The sequence below is a fragment of the Talpa europaea genome (assembly GCF_964194135.1).
Source record: "Talpa europaea genome assembly, chromosome: 8".
NCBI lineage: Eukaryota > Metazoa > Chordata > Mammalia > Eulipotyphla > Talpidae > Talpa > Talpa europaea.
In genome coordinates, this window is record NC_140075.1 from 90,067,905 (window position 1) to 90,085,651 (window position 17,747).

General features: G+C 40.4%; 1 protein-coding gene across 1 annotated transcript in view; it reads left to right on the plus strand.

The window, feature by feature from the left end:
* The window catches only part of PRKCH (protein kinase C eta), a gene marked incomplete at both ends in the record, with an annotated part of 198,835 nt that overhangs the window by 463 nt on the left and 180,625 nt on the right, over nt 1–17,747 (plus strand). The window lies entirely within an intron of this gene.

Sequence of the window (17,747 nt, forward strand, 5' to 3'; positions counted from 1 at the left end):
CTCCGCGGCAGGGAATTCCCTGCAGACTTTTGTCCTGGCCCAGGTGGCCGTGGCACTTGGTGACGCGACCGCGGTGGGTGTGTGAGGGCGCAGGTGTGTCTCCAGGAGACCCGCCTGGACACGGTTTCCTTTCGGGATGGCCCTTTGGATTAACGGGAAGTCTTTGGGCAGGGGGCAGTCACCTCCCTCCTCACCCCCACACACTTCTGCCTGGGATTTTGGGTAAGGCACCCCAATTCTCTGCACGAGAGTAACACGCAGGAAAGACAAGGGCGGTATATTGACACCCAAGGAGTTGATTTGGGTAAAGTGCTTCAGGAGTTTCTTTGGAAAAAGCCATACATTCTCTGAAGTATTATTCATAATGTTTATGGATACGTGTCGGTTCAGCAGCTCAGACGTGCACACGTGTTTCGGCATGCACATCCATTACATCCCAGAGGTACATTAACCTACCCTGGCAGGGATGGCAGTGCCTGGGTCTTCACCTTGGCAGTTTTATGGTTTAGCAGTATTCCAAGGAGAAGAGGTTTATATGTGTTTGCAAGTAACTTTGGCCTCAGCCTGAGAGGGGTGAGCCCTGCTGTTGGGTTTTGCTGCTGTGTTGGTCTAAGAGCTGCGAGAGCTCCTTGGCAGTTTGTGCAGGACCCTCCCTTTCCCCCCTCCCCCACCCCAGCCCTACCCCCACTCGGTCACCTGCTGGTGTTTCTGTGTATTGACAAGTGGAGTTACCCACAACTTCCCACTTGCCTCCGCTTTTCACTTAGTTCCCAGGCGGCAGACTTTCTGCTTAAATAAATTAAAATTTCTAGGGCACTCTACACAGTGCTGAAGTGCTTTTGCTTCTTTATCTTCATTCTGCCTTTGTGATGCAGTTGTTATTCTTTCCACTTTTACATGATGAAATGATAGTTATAATGAAGTGGTTGGGGTTGGCAAAAATGGAGTAAACTGAAGAGGCTCTGGAGGATGTCAGTATTAACCCTAGAATGTGAAATCAGTTTTGAAAACCTGTTTGAGATTAACAAGTGGTGGAATCAGATGGGTAAGATGAAGACTCACTTAGATATTTCCTTTACACTTTAAGAAATTAATAACTTTATCATATGTTCTCTAAAATGACAGATGGCTTGTGGAGCTAGCCTTTTAAATATAAGTAAACAGTCAAAATGACTACTTAACTGTATCACCACATTATAGTAAGTTAACGCCCCTCCAGCTGAACTTGGTGGAATTTAGAAATGAGCTGGAGAGGAGTGGCTAAAATACAGTTAGAGATTGATAATTGATATTTTATCCTGTGAATTTCTGCATAGGAAACCAAGGTAAGCCTAGGAATCTGAACAGGATGAATTGGTGTCTCATTAAGAGTTAGTTTGGGCAAAGCTCCAGGGGAGTATGGTGGTACACACTGGCCAGTGGCCTTTAGAATATGCCTTCTGGAGCAATTCTAGACTGGTCCTTCTTACCCTTAATCTGCATATTTGAATCTCCTGGCGAGTTTTTAAAAAAATCTTCACTTTTTAAGATCCTAGACAGGAATCTCTGGTTGTGAGACCCCAGGGACAATAGTTTTAGACTCTTCAGGTGATTCTTATGCACAATCAAGGCTGAGAACTTATGGCCTAAAGGAAGACAAGAGATGAAGACAGGAAGAAGCAGAAGTGTGGGAAGATTCAGATTACCTGACAAGGTGGAGGTATGCAGAGCTGCTTATTGTTCTGCCAGATGAACAGACTTCAGTGTAAAAGAAATTTCTCTTTGTCTGAATTTAATAAACCCGCTGGTGGTGTTTTAGAAAACGTGAGTGTTTGGTAGAATAGGTCAGTTTTTAAATAACCTAGAAACCAATGATTTGTCATGCATTTGTATTCAATTTGAGGGTCAGAGACTTTTTTTTTCTCTTCCAGTTCTGGATATTTTAAAACTAAGGAAAGAAAGAGGACATAAGTGTTCATAATGTTTCTTTTTTAAAATTTTTGTTAAGAATATATTTGAAAACATAGGGAATGTTTGTCTTTAAAATGATCTTTTATAGACCAAAAAAATGGTTTTGAAGTTTAGAATTTTAGAAATATTTATCTTTAGTATATTAAATTAAAATGTACAGTTTATTCAGTCACAAATGGAGTAGTTGAATTTATACCACAGCAAATTTACGTGTATTGCAATTGGAACTACAGGTTGCTGAACTTTAAAAAAATTCTAGCAACCTAATTTTTGCTAGAACATGAAAAGAATCAAAAAACAAAATGTCTTTAAATGAAAGTTATGATGCTTTTTCATAGTATGTGTTCTCCATAGCAAGAAGGTAATTATTAACATTTATTTTTGTATCAATTTGGTTGATATTACCTTCTCTGCTTGACAAGAGAAATCTCTTTGTGTACCATACCTGACACAGAGTAGGCACTCAAATACTTGTTCTGACTATACTTTCATTATTTAATTAAATAAAACCCTAGGAGGTGTTGGGACAAAGCTATGAAGTTCTTAAATGGAAATTCATAATATTTTAAGAACATGATATTTATTCATAATGTTTAACACTTAAAGTAGAATAATCTCAAATTGAAGACCTAAGTTTCCACCTGAAATTATATAAAAAGCAGTTGAAACCAAAGTAAGCAGGTAGAAGGGAGTTATAAAGATAACAAATCAGTATATTTAGCTATACCAGAAACTCTTTAGCTATACCATCAGTGCAAATACATGAAAAAAAGCCCTTTGAGAAAAAAAGAATAAATTGATAAACCTCAAGCCAGAATGATTGAGGTAAAAAAAAGGCAACATAAATTAACAATATGGGAAGGAGAGGGAGAACATCACTGTAGATTGGACAGACAGTAAGAAAGTAGTGAGAATATTATGAACAATTTTATATCAATAAATTTCACAATTTAGCAATTCCTTGAAAGATACAAACTTCAAAACTCATTCAAATAACTTGAGTAGTTTTATGTCTATTAAAATTATTGAATTTAGGGTCTCCCTGGTGGCACAGGGGGTTGAGCGCAGCACTGTGAAGCTGTCCACATCCTCTGCAGTGCCGGTTCGATTCCGACCTGCCGCGGAGCAGCCCTAATGGTGCTGCAGACCTCTCCTGTCTGGCCCATTGCTCCCCTCAGCAGTGTATTTCAGTCAGTCTGCCTGTTTTGTTATCCGCTGTCTCTGGTGAATCCTCTCACCCTCCTGCACCTCTGCCCTGTACCCCGGTTCTTGTATAAATAAATCTTTAAAAAAATTATTGAATTTATAGTTTAAAACCTTCCACAGTGCAAAAGCCAGGTCCCAGATGGCTTTACTCATGAATTCTGTTATACATTTAAGGAAGAACTATGGCCAACTCTACACAAGCTATTTCGGAAAATAGAAGAGATAGAAACACATCCCAACTCATTTCATGAAGCTAAGCCTATTATCAAAACCTGATGAATACATTACAGAAAACCCTCAAAAGTATAGACCGGTGTACCTGAGGAACATACATATAAAAATTCTTAAATATTAGCAAATCAAAGCCAACAAGCTAGCAAATCAGTACCAAGTGAGGCTTATAACCAGTACTGCAAGTTTTATTGAACATTTAAAAAAATCGATCTGTGCAATTTTTTATATCAACAATAAAAAAGAGATCCAAATGATCTCAATAGCTGTAGAAAAAATATTAGACAAATGTCAATATCCATTATAAAACTCTCAGCAAATTCGTAGTAGGAGGGAACTTCTTTAACCTGATAAAGGCCATGTGTGAAAAACCTAAAGTACCATCATAATATTGCAATTAATTAACAAATAATAAAGATGTAAATAAATGGAACAATATATTATATTCATGGATGGGAAGATTCAATAACTATTAACACCTCAATTCTTCCCAAATTTTTCCATACATTTACTAACAGTCTTAGAAATCAGCAGACTGATTGCAAAATTCAGGTGGGCATGTAAAGGATCTAGACTCATTTAAGAATAGGTTTGAAAGAGAGCAAGTTGGAGAACTTACACTATCAGCTACTATAATAAAGATAATGTATTGAAGAATCATATAGGTTAGTGGAATAGAAGAGAGTCTAGAAGTAGATCCACCCATATATGATCAGTTGATTTTTTTTTTTTTTTACAAAAATGCCAAAGCAGTTTTCGTGTGTGTATGGGGGGAAGATGATAATCTTTTTAGCAAGTGGTGCTTGAGCAATTGGATAGCCATATGCAGAATTATGAGCCTTAACCCTTAACACCATACACAAAAATTAACTCAAGATTTGGACCTAAATGTAGGCCTTTAAACTTCTATAAGAAAACATAGAAGGAAATCTTATTGTCCTCGAGTTCAGAAAGTATTTTTAAGATAGGACACAAAAAGGACTACCTAGTTAAAAAAAAATTGGACTTTATCACATATAAGAACTATTACACTATTACTTTTCAAAAGACACTTGAGAAAATGAAAACAAGCCACATACTGGGATAAAAAAAATTTGCCACAGGTAAATCAGAGAAAGACTTGCAATGCAAATGTAAAAAAGACCACTTATAAGTCAGTGAGAAAAATACCCAATTTAAAAATGGGACAAAGATTTGAAAAAGCACCTTCATGACAAACAGCACGTTAAGATACTCAAAATCATTAGTCATCAGGAAATGCAAATTAAAAACAAACTCGCTGGAAGGGGAAAAATTAAAAAGAATGATCACCAAGTGCTGGTGAGGAAGTTGAGGCACTGGAACTCTGAAACTACTGTGAGGAATATGAAATGGTACAGTCCCATTGGAAAATAGTTTAACAGTTTCTTGAAGTATTGAACATCTGTCTACCATATGACCTAACTATTCTTAAGTATTTACCAAGAGCCATCTATACCAAGACTTATACTCAAATGTTCATAATCACTTAATTTGTGATAGCCTCTAAACTGGAAACAGTTTCTATCAAACAACAGCCAATCAGCAGGTGACAATTTAAACAAATTGTGTGTGTACACAGTGGGGTACTACTCAGCAATGAAACTGATTAAGTATTGATATATGCAACAGTATGGATGAAATAAAAATAATTCATCCTGACTGAAAGAAGCCAGGCAAAATAGAGTCCATAATATGACTTCATTTGTGCAAAATTCTGGAAAATGAAAACTAGTTTGTAGTCACAGAAGCAGATCAATGGTTGCCTGGGGACAGAAGGGGGAGAGGCGAGAGAGGCATGGATGACCAACGTTCCTCCAGGAAACTTTTTTTAAAAAAGATTTATTTATGCATATAAGAACTGGGGTACAGGCCAGAGGTGTGGAGGGGTGAGAGGATTCACCAGAGACAGAGTAGGGAGCAGAATGTGCAGAGTGACTGAAATACACTGCTGAGGGGAGCAGTGGGCGAGTCAGGAGAGGTCTGCTGCACCATGTCAGTCACCTCCTTGACTGGGCATCAAACTCGTGCTGCAGTGGCTGCGAATAGCTTCATAATGCTGCGTCTTAACCCCTTGTGCCACCAGGGAGGCCCTCCTCAAGGAAACTTTTGAGGGAGATGGATATATTCGCTATGTCAGTTATGGTGATGGTCTCACAGGTTAGGTTCAAGCTCATCATTTAGTTCCCTTTTATGTTTATGCATGTTTTCTATGACCTTAATACCTCAGTAGGAAAAATACTTTGAAGATTTACTATCCTGATTTTATTGATGAAAATGTTAATTAAGGTGCTGACTAAAATTTGAGCCACAGCTCACTCTTTAGTGCAGAAGATATTCATCAGAAGGTACATTAAAAAAAAAGGACAAATTCATTAAATACAGTTTATGGCTTTTGAACAGTCTAATTTTCTAAATTATCACTGTTTTTTCTGCTTCTTCTAGAACTTGCTTATTTTGCATAATTTCTTGGACTTTTGAAAACCAAAGGTTTGTCTAAGATAAAACCCCACTTCCTTCTTGAATATATCTGCTCTTGATTTGCCATTATCCCAATGGGGACCGGCATCTAATCCTTAAAGCAGAGCAAGGGGACATGGAGAGAGGCTGGAGGCTGCGTCATGGAAAGGCCTTGGCATCTCCTCAGGAAGGAAGGACCGAATTGGCAGGGTCCCAGGCTGTTTTCCTGGTTCAGCCCTCCTGAAGACACTCTGTTCCCGCAGTGCAGATGGACTACTTTCTCTCAGCTTCTCAGTGAGGCACCTGCTTGATAGTCCTGTCAGGTGAAGCGGCCAGGTTGTCACTGTGCTGTTGTCGATTATCTTTTCCCCTTGATTCCTGGATCCAGGTGCTTGAATTTATAGCTTCAAAATTCTTTCATATCCATTTTTTTAGAGGTTCATCCTCTTTTGTATTTTGTAGTAATTAGTCTTACAATTATTTTTTATAAGTGAATTAGTGAGATGTGCCTAACAGTACCTGACTATTAACTCATAGTTTTGGAGGAAAGCACATTTTAGCCTCTCCAGGGAGGTATATTTCCGTGTATGTGAAGTATATTGGTTCTCTTGTGTCTTCTGTTTCATTGTAAAACTTTTGCGGGTGGGGCTGCTGCTTCTCATCATGTAGGTTGTGGCTCAGCAGTTTGCCCCTCAGAGAGCATTCTCTGGAGCGTATTATTATCTTTATTGTCACCTTTCATTGAACTCATTCCCTGAGATCATTTTGTTAACCAACCTGCTTATTGCACCTTCCTCCTTTAGAGCGTAGACACCTTGAGAATAGGAACCGCCACCTCTCTAACTCACTGTTCTAATTCAGCACTGTCAGTGGTGTCTAGTGCAGAGTATGTACTAAATATGTCAAAAGAATGCATTTTGATGTGATTTAGGGAAAAGTAAAGTGTTAAGTACTTTGCAAACATCTTTAAACATTCTGTTTACCTTTCTGAAAGAAATACTGGCAAATCATTGGGGAGTGGCTAATTATTACCATTATCGTGGTGTCCCTCTTTTAAATTGACTGACATAATTGAAAGACTGTGCCAGATTTTTATGCCTTTCCAATATGACAATGGATTGAGAGCTCTGTGTGGAAAATTCCTTGCTTTTTGCTTCATTTTAAATGACTGATTTTTAAACCTGTAACATGTTGTAACTTCTTTCACTACTAACTCATGAGTCCAACATGTTCAATTTGGGGCAGAAGCCAGACATCAGCATTTAAACGCTGTAGTTCTACCTTGGAGATCTAATGAGGTTGGTGGGTAGAGTGTGAATCATTTTATCTTATGCAGCTCAGTACAGTCTTGGTATCTAGCAAGAGTTCAGAGCGGTGACTAGTTATGATAGTAGAAGTGTGGTACATTTTTGTGAAGCTGGATAGCATTCACTGAGAATAAGAGAATACCTTAACTTTCCTGTAGTCTTTCCTCCCAACCCCTATTTTATAAAGCAGTTGACTATCTGGTCTCGTGGTGGACACAACTTGCCCAGAGAGATTTCCAGGACATGCCAAATCTGGGTTTGCCCTTCCTCTGTAGTATTGCTCAGCATCCTGGAATCTCCAAGACCCCCTCATTTCCATCCTGGAAGCATGAACATATGAATGGTTTGGCCCCTCCTGAAAGTGTGAGGTGTTGGTAGTAGAATGAGTGATTGACTACACCGTTCTCCTCCCTGCTCCTGGGGCAGTTACTTTAATCCATGTTTCTAAATGAAAAGCTAAGCCCTGGGTGACCATTCACCTACATTTGATCATATTCTGCTCTACCCTGGAGACACAAGTGGTCAAGCAGACATGGCCTTTTCCTTCACAGACCTTGTCATTCCATGATGGGGGGTGGGGTGGGAAACAACAATGAGCAGGGCATTTTATAACAGAAGTAACTACTGCTATGAAGGTGAGCACCTGGTTTGGGAGATTAGAAACATTTTCCGGGGTGTGGGGGCGTGGACACGAGAGCTCATTTTTAGGCTTTAACATAGATAACCAGAGGCCTGCTTCAGTTAAATGGCTGGAAAAAATCATTCCTCAAAAGAGGAGGAACTTCTGACCTGATAACGTTTTTCCAGAGAGATACCGCAGATGCACTTGTGAAAGGTAAATAAATAACCTGACCCATAGAAATGTTCTCATCTTGGGAATGTTTTCAGGGGGATTATGTTGTGAGATCTATGAACAGATCACCTGAAAGAACATTTGACTCTGAAAGGCGGAAAACGGTTAAGACCTTATTTGAACCATCAAATACCCTATGCTTTGTGTAGGTCATGAAGGAATCACAGATATTGAAGTGGGAGGGACCTGCCAGCTCTTAGACCACTGAGCCTGCAGATGTGCTCACTGGACAGAGTTGTTTGAAACATTGAATCTGAAGACATTCAGTTCTGTGGTGCCTGCTGCTGCCTGTGACAAAGCAGCCCTCTTGACTCATTACCTGTTTGGTTCTGGAAAGTTTTTCTACTGTAGCTCAATCCTTTGTTTTCAGAATATGGAAAACAAAGATCCAAATCATTACTGCTGCCCTTTGCGTGTGTGTGCGCACACGCGCACACATACACACACACACTCTTAACATCTATCTGTATGTGTTGATAGGCTGATTTAGTAATCGTTAGTAATTTATATGTTTAGATATTTATATGTTTGTGTCCTGAAATTTTACAGAAAGCTTATTAGCAAATAACGGGGAGTTAATTTTAACTGCGGATTAGTATTTCACTAACTACCCAATTAAAAAAAAATCTATTTCATAATAGAACTTTCAGTACTATGTAAGTGCTGTGCTGTCTTGGGGGTCACAGTTGCTGGCTGAGGGTAGCTGCCTGCCGTCAGTTCAGCTGTGACTCTGGCTAGCCTCTACTTATCAAGGTTTCAATTCCCTAGTTTCTATGGTGAGGGGATTGCATGGGAATATCACTAAGGACTTGTGCATTTCTCAGGCTTTTGCCATATTTTAGGCAGTTACATTATTCTTTCTCTTTTAGAATAATTGGTTGTTTTTCAGCAGTCAAATTAATTGTCTTAGCAAAGGTAGTAATGCTGAAGAAATTAAATTGGTCCAAATATAAATCATTCAGGCTTAAAGAAGATTTAGCCCACACCCCAGTGGCTTTGAAAGCATCAGTGGTGATGTTGGTGTTATTTCCTTGGCTTGGAATCATTCTTCAGGAACTGCAGTGGGTCCTCATTTCAAGTCATGCGGTTGTATTTCTTGATTTACACTAATGGGCTCCTTGTTCCATGGATGGTGGTGAGTTATGTCCTGGTTACCTTGTGTCAGAGAGACTGAGCATCCCCCTGAGCATTTGCTAGAAGCCATTCTCACTAACTTGGTAATTAATGCTTTGTAGTCCCTGAGTGTCTATATATCCAACCTAGGTGATGACAAATAATATAAATCACTTGTAGGGCAGACAATTTAATTAGATGGAGGAACGAACCCAGGAGTATTGGCTATCATAGTGTTTAAGTGCCGTGGTGAAGAATTTTATGAGATGAGAAATTTTGTTGAGAATTTTGGTTCTAACCAGAGAGATATATCAAGATTACTGTGTGAGTATGTTTCTTTAGCCCCCGTGAATTGCAGCAGTGATTGTCAAAGTAGATAAGGCTTTTTAGCAGAAAGATGCCTTTGTAGAAGACTTATCAGCGGTGCTTTTATTGTGCTGTTTTTTTTATTGTGTGTTTCAGATAACTTTTATCTGAAAAGTTACTTTGATTTAAATTGTTTTACACCCTTGCATGACTTTCACCTTGTAGAGGGAGAGAGAGAAAAGCTTTAAAAGATAACCAAAGAAGTTTACTTTGTATTTGTGGTGAAAAATTGAGAAATTTGCCAGAGGATAGATCCATGGCTATTATGAGCCCCTCATAATTACAGTCATAAAATAAGTTATTTGGGGCCAGTGTGAGCATGTACTAGATTGATCCCGTTTTCCAAGTGCTTAAACCCAAACCACAAAGCTGCATTTTCATTTGTATGTCATATTTACCCTTGTACTTGCAAAACTCTGGCTCTGCCTCTCTCCGGTAGCACTTAAATGGGATGATGTGCTTGGTCCTCACACTGAGCTTCAGTTTTCTCCTCTGTGATGTCAGAGGGTGTGTCAGCCTGAGTTCCGAGCCCTTTTTCAGCCTCAGAGTTATGTGGTTGTAGTTATGGTTCCATGGGGCAACGGAAGTTGTGCTGCTTTCTGAAATGTCTTCTGCATTATTCTACTGATGCGCAGATTGGTCTGCATTGTTTACTGATGCGCAGATTCCTCTTAGGTGCTGAAATTGCTTTTGGAAGAACACACAGACAAATGCAATAAATAAGCATAAATCCCTAAACAGAGTGCATTAATTAATATGTGAACTGAGGACCTCTTAAGTGCTTTATTTTTTTTTTTCAGAAATCTGTATTTTTTATTTTTATTTTTTTTACATCATTGTTCATTTTTTTCTTAAGTGCTTTATATATTTCACTCTTGCACCATGATAGGACAGAAGAGTTGGGGACAAATTCTGAAATGGTAGTAGTCATGCTTCCAAACAGTTTTTGAACCCTGGATCCTTTCAGTGATGATGAGAGCTATAGATCCTATTTCTAGAAGAAGGTACATGTGAGCATATTGGCAATAGACTGGCCAGAGTCTGGTCCCTGGCCAGATTCATGGTCCCCTGAATCCTGACTGTGAACACGATCTCAGGTTAGGAAGCCCTTATTGCAAGATGTTAAAAAAAGTTTTATTAATTCCTAATTCTCCCTGTATTTGAGGAAATTTTCACTTCAACGAATTGTAGGAAACAATTAGCAGAAAACAGAGGCTATACATTTGAGGGAAATGTACTTTAAAATGTGTTTTCTCTTATTTTTGGCACCTGGGAAAATATGCTAGGTGATGACCCATTTTAGGACCTATTTGGTTGTGTTATTTAGGTATTTTCAAAAGTCTCTGGTTTTGGAGGGGTTTCTTTGAAGTTTGCAGGAGATGAAAAGTTAAAGAAACACACAAAACTAGGACAGTTAGAGTGACCTTGGCTTGCTCTCTTTTGTTAATATAAACTTCTCTCCTATAAAAAGAGATCAGACTTTTACCTCTTTTTGAACCATACTGGGCACCACTGTGTTAGCTCAAGACCAAATGAAGAAATCAGCGCTTGCTGTTCCTCTTACCTCTGGCTCCCAGTCTCCTAAGACCTGGGTCCCTCAAACCCAACATGATTTCCTGAATTTCTCTTGAGTCCTGCCTCACCTCATTGACACAGGTTGTTTGAAAACAACCTGATGATGGTAGAAAGTGAACTGAATAGAAGTCTCCAGAGCACAGCCCCTGACCGTTAGAAGTGGCTTCCTTCCTCTGGGCCCTGCCTCCGTGTTAGGTGGAGGCTGCAAGAAAGCCGTTCACATTCATATGAGTTTCCTGAGACACGCTGTGTACTGGGTAGAGAAATTAGCACTGTAGTCTTGGCCCTCACAGAGCTTCTGCCCTGGCTTAGAGAGGTGGGTAGTAAGTGACCAAACAAGTGATTAAGAAAATAGGGTCTCCCTGGTGGTGCAGGGGGTGGAGCACAGTGCTGTAAAGCTGGCCCCAGCCTTTGTGGCACGAGTTCAATCACCGGCCAGGAGCAACCCACATGGTGTGGCAGACCTCTCCTGTCTCGCCCTCTGTTCCCCTCAGCAGTGCATTTCGGTACATCTGCCCATTCTGCTCCCCACTCTCTGGTGATCTTCTCAGCCCCCGTGACTCTGGCCTGTACCCCACTTCTTTAAAAAAAAAGAAAAGAACACATGGTGGTTAGGTACTATGTGGAGAGTTGAATCAGCGTTCTATGACAGAGTGTGACAAGGTAACTGCTTCACCTAGAATGGACAGAGAAGGTCTTGCAGAGAGGGTGGCATTTTGGCTGAGTCCCAAGTGACAGGAAGCCACCAGCCACATGGAGACTGGGGAGAGAGCAGGCAGGCAGAGCAAACAGCGTGGGCAAAGGCCTGAAGGTGGGAACAGACTGGACATGTGGAAGAACAAACAGAAGGTGGAAAGAGGGTGGCCTTGGTGGTAGCCAGTTTTCGGCACTGCTGGGCTACAGTGAGCCAGCCCTTTAAACTTCACTATTCTTTGAAAAATGGTGTTAATGTCAGCTACCTCAGAAGATTGCTGTGAAGACTAGATTTAATACAGCAAACATGCCCGGGACAAGATAAACCCTTAAGAAACATGATAATCTCCCAAGGAAATCAGTATTTTGACAAGGGCTTTCTGAAAAGAATCATATTGGCCAAGGAAAGATACTCTGATGTCTGCATTGACACAATGGGAGTGGTGGCCCTGTGAGTGTTTCCTGAGAGGGAGCAGGGATTCTTGTTGGTGCCCCTCATGTGACAGAGAAGCATCAGCTTCTGCTCAGCTTCCTTCCTCAGGCACACTGTTTTCTTCAGAGAGAACGGGAAAGAAACAAAGACTGAAGTTTATTCTTTAGATTTTTAAATTTCTGAATCATAGGTTTATTTTCTATGGGTTCATAAGAATTAATGGAAAGTTTTCAAGATTCTAGAAGGATGATTGTTTTGCAGTGATATAATTGATAGGTTTTATTTTTTAAAAAGCCAGATTTCTGAATGAGAATCAGCAAGATACCAATAATAATAAAGGAAATAAAACCTCAAAAAATATTAAATAGATATATTTGATTCTTGCTTACTACTGATAGTTTATTTGCTTTATTCATTATAATCTTGTGAATTAACTGGGTAATTTTGCATAATTTGGGATAATGCCTATTTTGGCATCTCCAGAATATTTCTAACCTTCATTCCAATATCCATTTGGTCTGTGTTCAGTGTAAGCAGAGACATTAGTATTTGCATAAGCCACATAAATTAGCATGTAGAATCTACAATTATGGACTCAGAGTACACAAATACAGGCTTTGAGGACTGTTTATTGGACAACTACTATAATTATCAGTGCATCATAGTGTGATGGTTGGGTGTTAGCCAGATTGGGATTCAACTATTAGTTCTGTCTCTTATTAGCAAAGGTCATTTAACTTCTTTCTCATTGTAACACAGTACCTACCTCACAGGGTTATGTGAGAATATAGTGAGGGCTTATGTAAACCATCTAGTACTACAGAAGAAGTTTCATCAGTGTCCCCATCACCACCACCACACAATCACATCATTTAACTATGAAGTCATGAGCCCTCCCTGTCTGAAATTAACTTTGAAAATAGTAAGACCTGTTTTTACATAGACTCTTAGAATTCCTATTTTAATTTAAAAAATTGTCTTAATGTAATATTGGTTTATAACATAGGTTTCGGGTGTCTATAGTTTTATAATCTGACATCCATGTATACTAGTTTTTAATTTTAAGGGAATATAGAGTTTTTGGAATTCAGAGGTTAGAGTTTTTTAGAAGGGCTCTTTTAGTCCAGTCTTCCTACTGTTTTTCTTTTTATTTGAAAGCCTGCATGTAAATTAATAGGATGGTTATTGGTGGAATAGGGGACAGTTTCCTTATCCTGATATCATAGGATTTGGAGTAAATTCTGTATATATGTCTATACTGCAAAATCTTGCAAAGAAATATGGAAAATAAAGTTGGAATAATTATACCTACAATGTTGGCTAACTTAGTTTATAGAAAACCTTGAAACTGAGTCTATTAGTTTGCTCATTCAGTATTAGACAATTAGAAGATTCTGAGTGTGAATAACAAACCAGGAAGAATTAAAGTTGCGAATATTTAATTGCAACAGGCTTCAAAAAATGTTCTTCAGTTTTCAGTTGCGGTGAGCACTTTTCTTGCTGCAGTGAAGAAAAATAGCCTCTTTTAACTGGCATTAAAAGATATTTCCTTGATTTAAGCTTGAGTATCTAGTCACTGGATGTGAATTGTCATGTTTTCAAGGAGGAAAACTCCGGTTTTAAAAGTGTGTCATTTGAACTTGTAGCTTTATGGAGGAAATCAGGGGCCCCGACAATTTTGATTTGGTTTGCAGAAAAATATGAATTATTTGCACCATATTAACTCATTTTGAAGGTAATTATTTCTAGTGTTATCTGTTGACTGATACTTATTTTGGGTCCTAGATCCTTTACAATTGATTTTAAATTAGAAGATTTTTGAAGTATAGGTGTCATTTGCTTCATAGTAAGGCCCCACAGTGTTTGCATTTGATATTTAATGTAGCCTTGGTCTGGGTTGCTTAGAAGCCTTCCTCTGCTCTCTCGTTCTGTTTCTGGTCTCCTTGCTGGGCCGCCGCCTCTCCTAGTATACATCCTGTCTCTGGGTTGTGGTTGTGTTGATTGCTGGGGCACAGTTTTTGCAAGTATCTGGAGGTGGGTGAGAATGTTTGTGGGTGTCTACCTGCACTTCTGCCTGTGACTTAGTACCTTCAACCCCCTAGTGCCACTGTCTGTGCAACACTAGAGACCCTCAATCCCCCCTGAAAAATGGGGGGGGGGGAGGTCAGGAAAACATTGGTAAACATTCTACTAAACAGGAAAACTTTATACAAAAACATTGGTAGAATGAAGAAATGTCCTGTGGTTCTCATGTCTTGAGTCTGGCTCTGGATTCAAACACTGTCATTTACTTTTGCTAAAAGACTTTCTCTTGAAAGACTTTGTATTTCAGAAATAGACATTCATACCTTGCATGCTGTTTAAATGCAGCCTCATCAGTAGTTTCAGGAGAATGAATATGCTCATGTGATTTTCAGTCTCTTGATTATATAACTATGTGTGAAAGGACCAGCTGAATTCCAGGTTCCCAAAAAATGTTAACTTTCATTTAGCTGAAAAGAGATTGTTTTCAAAATAGGAAAAACCGAGAAACGTAGTAATGACAGCCTGCCCTTGTAGTACACCAGAAAAGGGTCATAAACTAGATCAGGGCTTAATTCTGACCTTGAACTAACAGTTGCCACTTAAGCTTATTTTCCTGAAAATATCCTGTTGTGGCAGAGTAAATGTGTGGCTACTAAAATTGCATCATTAGGGCTCCAGTGTGCATTTTCCTCCCTGGACTGAATTTCTGATGGCTTGTGGCGGCTTCTTCTGCTGTGATTTGGCCCAGTGAATTTATGTATTGTAGAACCTCATTTTAAACCCAGAAAAATAATGATTCTGAAAAACTGTTCCTATCAAGTTATTAAATGAGTCCATTAATATTATTTGCACTGGTATTTTGAAGTCAAATTACCCATTGACAGCCCTACTTTGGTGAAGATTACATCAAAAGGCAGAAACCTGCTGAGAAATTAGGAAGAAAAAATAATGAGGACTCACTGCCCTCCTCAAGGCCCTCCCACCTCGTTCCCTTCCCTCTCCTTAGCAGGACCCGCTTCCTCCCCTCTCCCGCTTGAGCCATTAATTGGAAGGGCTCAGGCTGGAGTCAGTGTTTTAATCAGGGAGAGCTTGTTTCTTTCTCAGCACCCAGGCAATTCTCTAGGCAAGTGCACGAGTGTTCCAAGAAAATTGAAGGTGTGAACTTCCTGCTTTGGACTCAGCACATCCGCCTGCATGGCCCCACTTTCCTGCTGCTGACAGGGCTGGGATGAAGCGAACTTCCTGTTCAGGCTCAGCACTCAACCTGCTCTGTTTCTCTGTTTCGGCCCTTTCTGTGTTCTGCCTGCTTCAGGCGTTTCCTTCCCCTGGACCTTCATCCTGTCCCTTCCTCTCAACACCTTCCCCCCTGGAAACTGACCCAGATCTCTCTAAACATTCAGCTTCCCCCACCCCCCAACGGAACAAACCATCCAACCTTCTCTTGGCCTTAATTGCTTCCCTTTTGAGGTGGGGCTCTGTCTCCCCTTCCCTTCTCAGCCGTTTCCCCACAGGAGTGTCAGCATCTGTCCCCACTGCCTCATTCCCTCTTTGTCCCAATGCAGGTGGTTTCTGCCTCCATCACTGCTTCGGTGCTGCTCTGGCGAAGCCTGGGGATGCCATGCAATCATGCCTGGAGACTCTGGTCTCTTTCCCCCTCCCACCCCCACCTCCTGCCGCAGTTGTGTGTTTCTCTGGTACCTTTTGGGATCCTGGTGTTTCCTGGGGGTTTTGTTCTTATATTGTCTTTCTTACTAGATTGTCTCCTCTGCTTTCATGGTCTTAACCATATATTGTGCATATGACAAGCTCTCTCATCTTTGCCCCTGAGCCTAATTATTGTTTCCAGGATTAGGGCAGGTTCAGGGCAGAGAGCTTTCTATTCTGTCTCCTTTAATCCTTGTGGCGACCCATGAGCAGGTACTGTGGCACATGCACTTCCTACTTGAAGAAAATGTGACTTACTTAGGACCAAGAATAGGTCCAAAGGCTCTTGTCAAAGTGCTGGACAGACCAACTTTAACATCCTTCAGACATCTCCAAGTCTACATTGTTCAAACTTAAACATCCTATCTTTATACTTGACCTACTCCTCTGTCCATTTCCCCAGCCAGAACTGGTCTCACCAGAACTAGGCATCATCATGGTATTTTCTCTCCCTCACCTCTTCCCCCATTTCAGTCAATTGCCAAGTTCTGCTGAAACAACTTGTTAAACACTTTTTTAAAAAAAGATTTATTTATTTATGCATACAAGAATTGGGGTACAGGCCAGAGTTATGGGGGGTATGTAAAGATTCACCAGAGACAGTGGGGAGCAGAATAGGCAGATCCACTGAAATACACTGCTGAGGGGAGCAGTGGGCAAGACAGGAGAGGTCTGCTGCTCCATGTGGTTAGCTTCCTGACTGGCTGGGGATGGAACTCATGCTGCAGTGGCTGAGGACAGCTTCATAGTGCTGTGCTTAACCCCTTGCACCACCAGGGAGGCCCTGCTAAACAGTTCTTGATTCACTTTCTTCCTTTCCATCATCACCATACTATGTAGGCCCTCTCTTATAAAGTTGGGTTGATTATTGCAATAACCTTGAAGTTGTTTTCTGTGTGTCTCATTCCCTCAAATCCATCCTCTGCACATCTGCCTGGATGAGCTGTCTAAAACTCGACCCTGGCCTCTGTCCTACTAGAAATCTTTTAAAGGCTTCCCACTGCCTGTAAAATTCTGACTCCTGGGAAGATAGTTGGGCCCTTGTTTACATTCCCCATTCCACCTCTCACTGCTCCTTGTCTCCCAGCTCATGAAGTAGGTACAAATTTAGAAAATTAGGTTTTCTTGCATCTGCTCATGTGTAATTCATTTCATTTTCAGTATGTGTTGAGAGAGTCCTGAGTATGCACATCCACAATATCAATACACATTTTCATGTGTCTACTCATGGTAGTCACTGAACATCTGCTATGGCCAGAGACCATTCTAGGTTCTAGGGTGCAGAGCTCAAGTAACTCACCCTTTGGGGAAGTTGGGGAGACTACACAAGCCCACTGTTTTGCCAGATGGTAGGTGGGTATAGGAATTGGATTATGTGTAGGAATGGAAATGAATGTTTCAGGCATTGCAAGCCTGTGGGTTCAGGGTGGACTTCCTGGAGGAGGTGATATCCTAGTTTTCAGGAACAGTCAGTATGAACCTGATTTAAGGAGGCACAAACTCCTGTTCCATTTACCCCTTGGTGATTTGTACTTTTTTCCATGGAAATTTTCCTCTGTGGGTCATTTTACACAGGGCTAAAAATACTTTAGGTTCTTTTTAAAGAGCAAACTAACTTGGTTCACACCATTGTTAGAAATAACTTCATGAGAATAGGGAGTATCTTGGTCCCTGTTTATTCCCAGTGCATGGCCTCTAGTAGGGGCTGCATTAGTGGTTGAATTGGTTACCTTTAGGTGAAGGGTGAGAAAGGGTCTTCTTTACCCCAAAGGTGGAAAAAGTCATTGTGCTCATTGAGGCTTGTGTGGGGGTG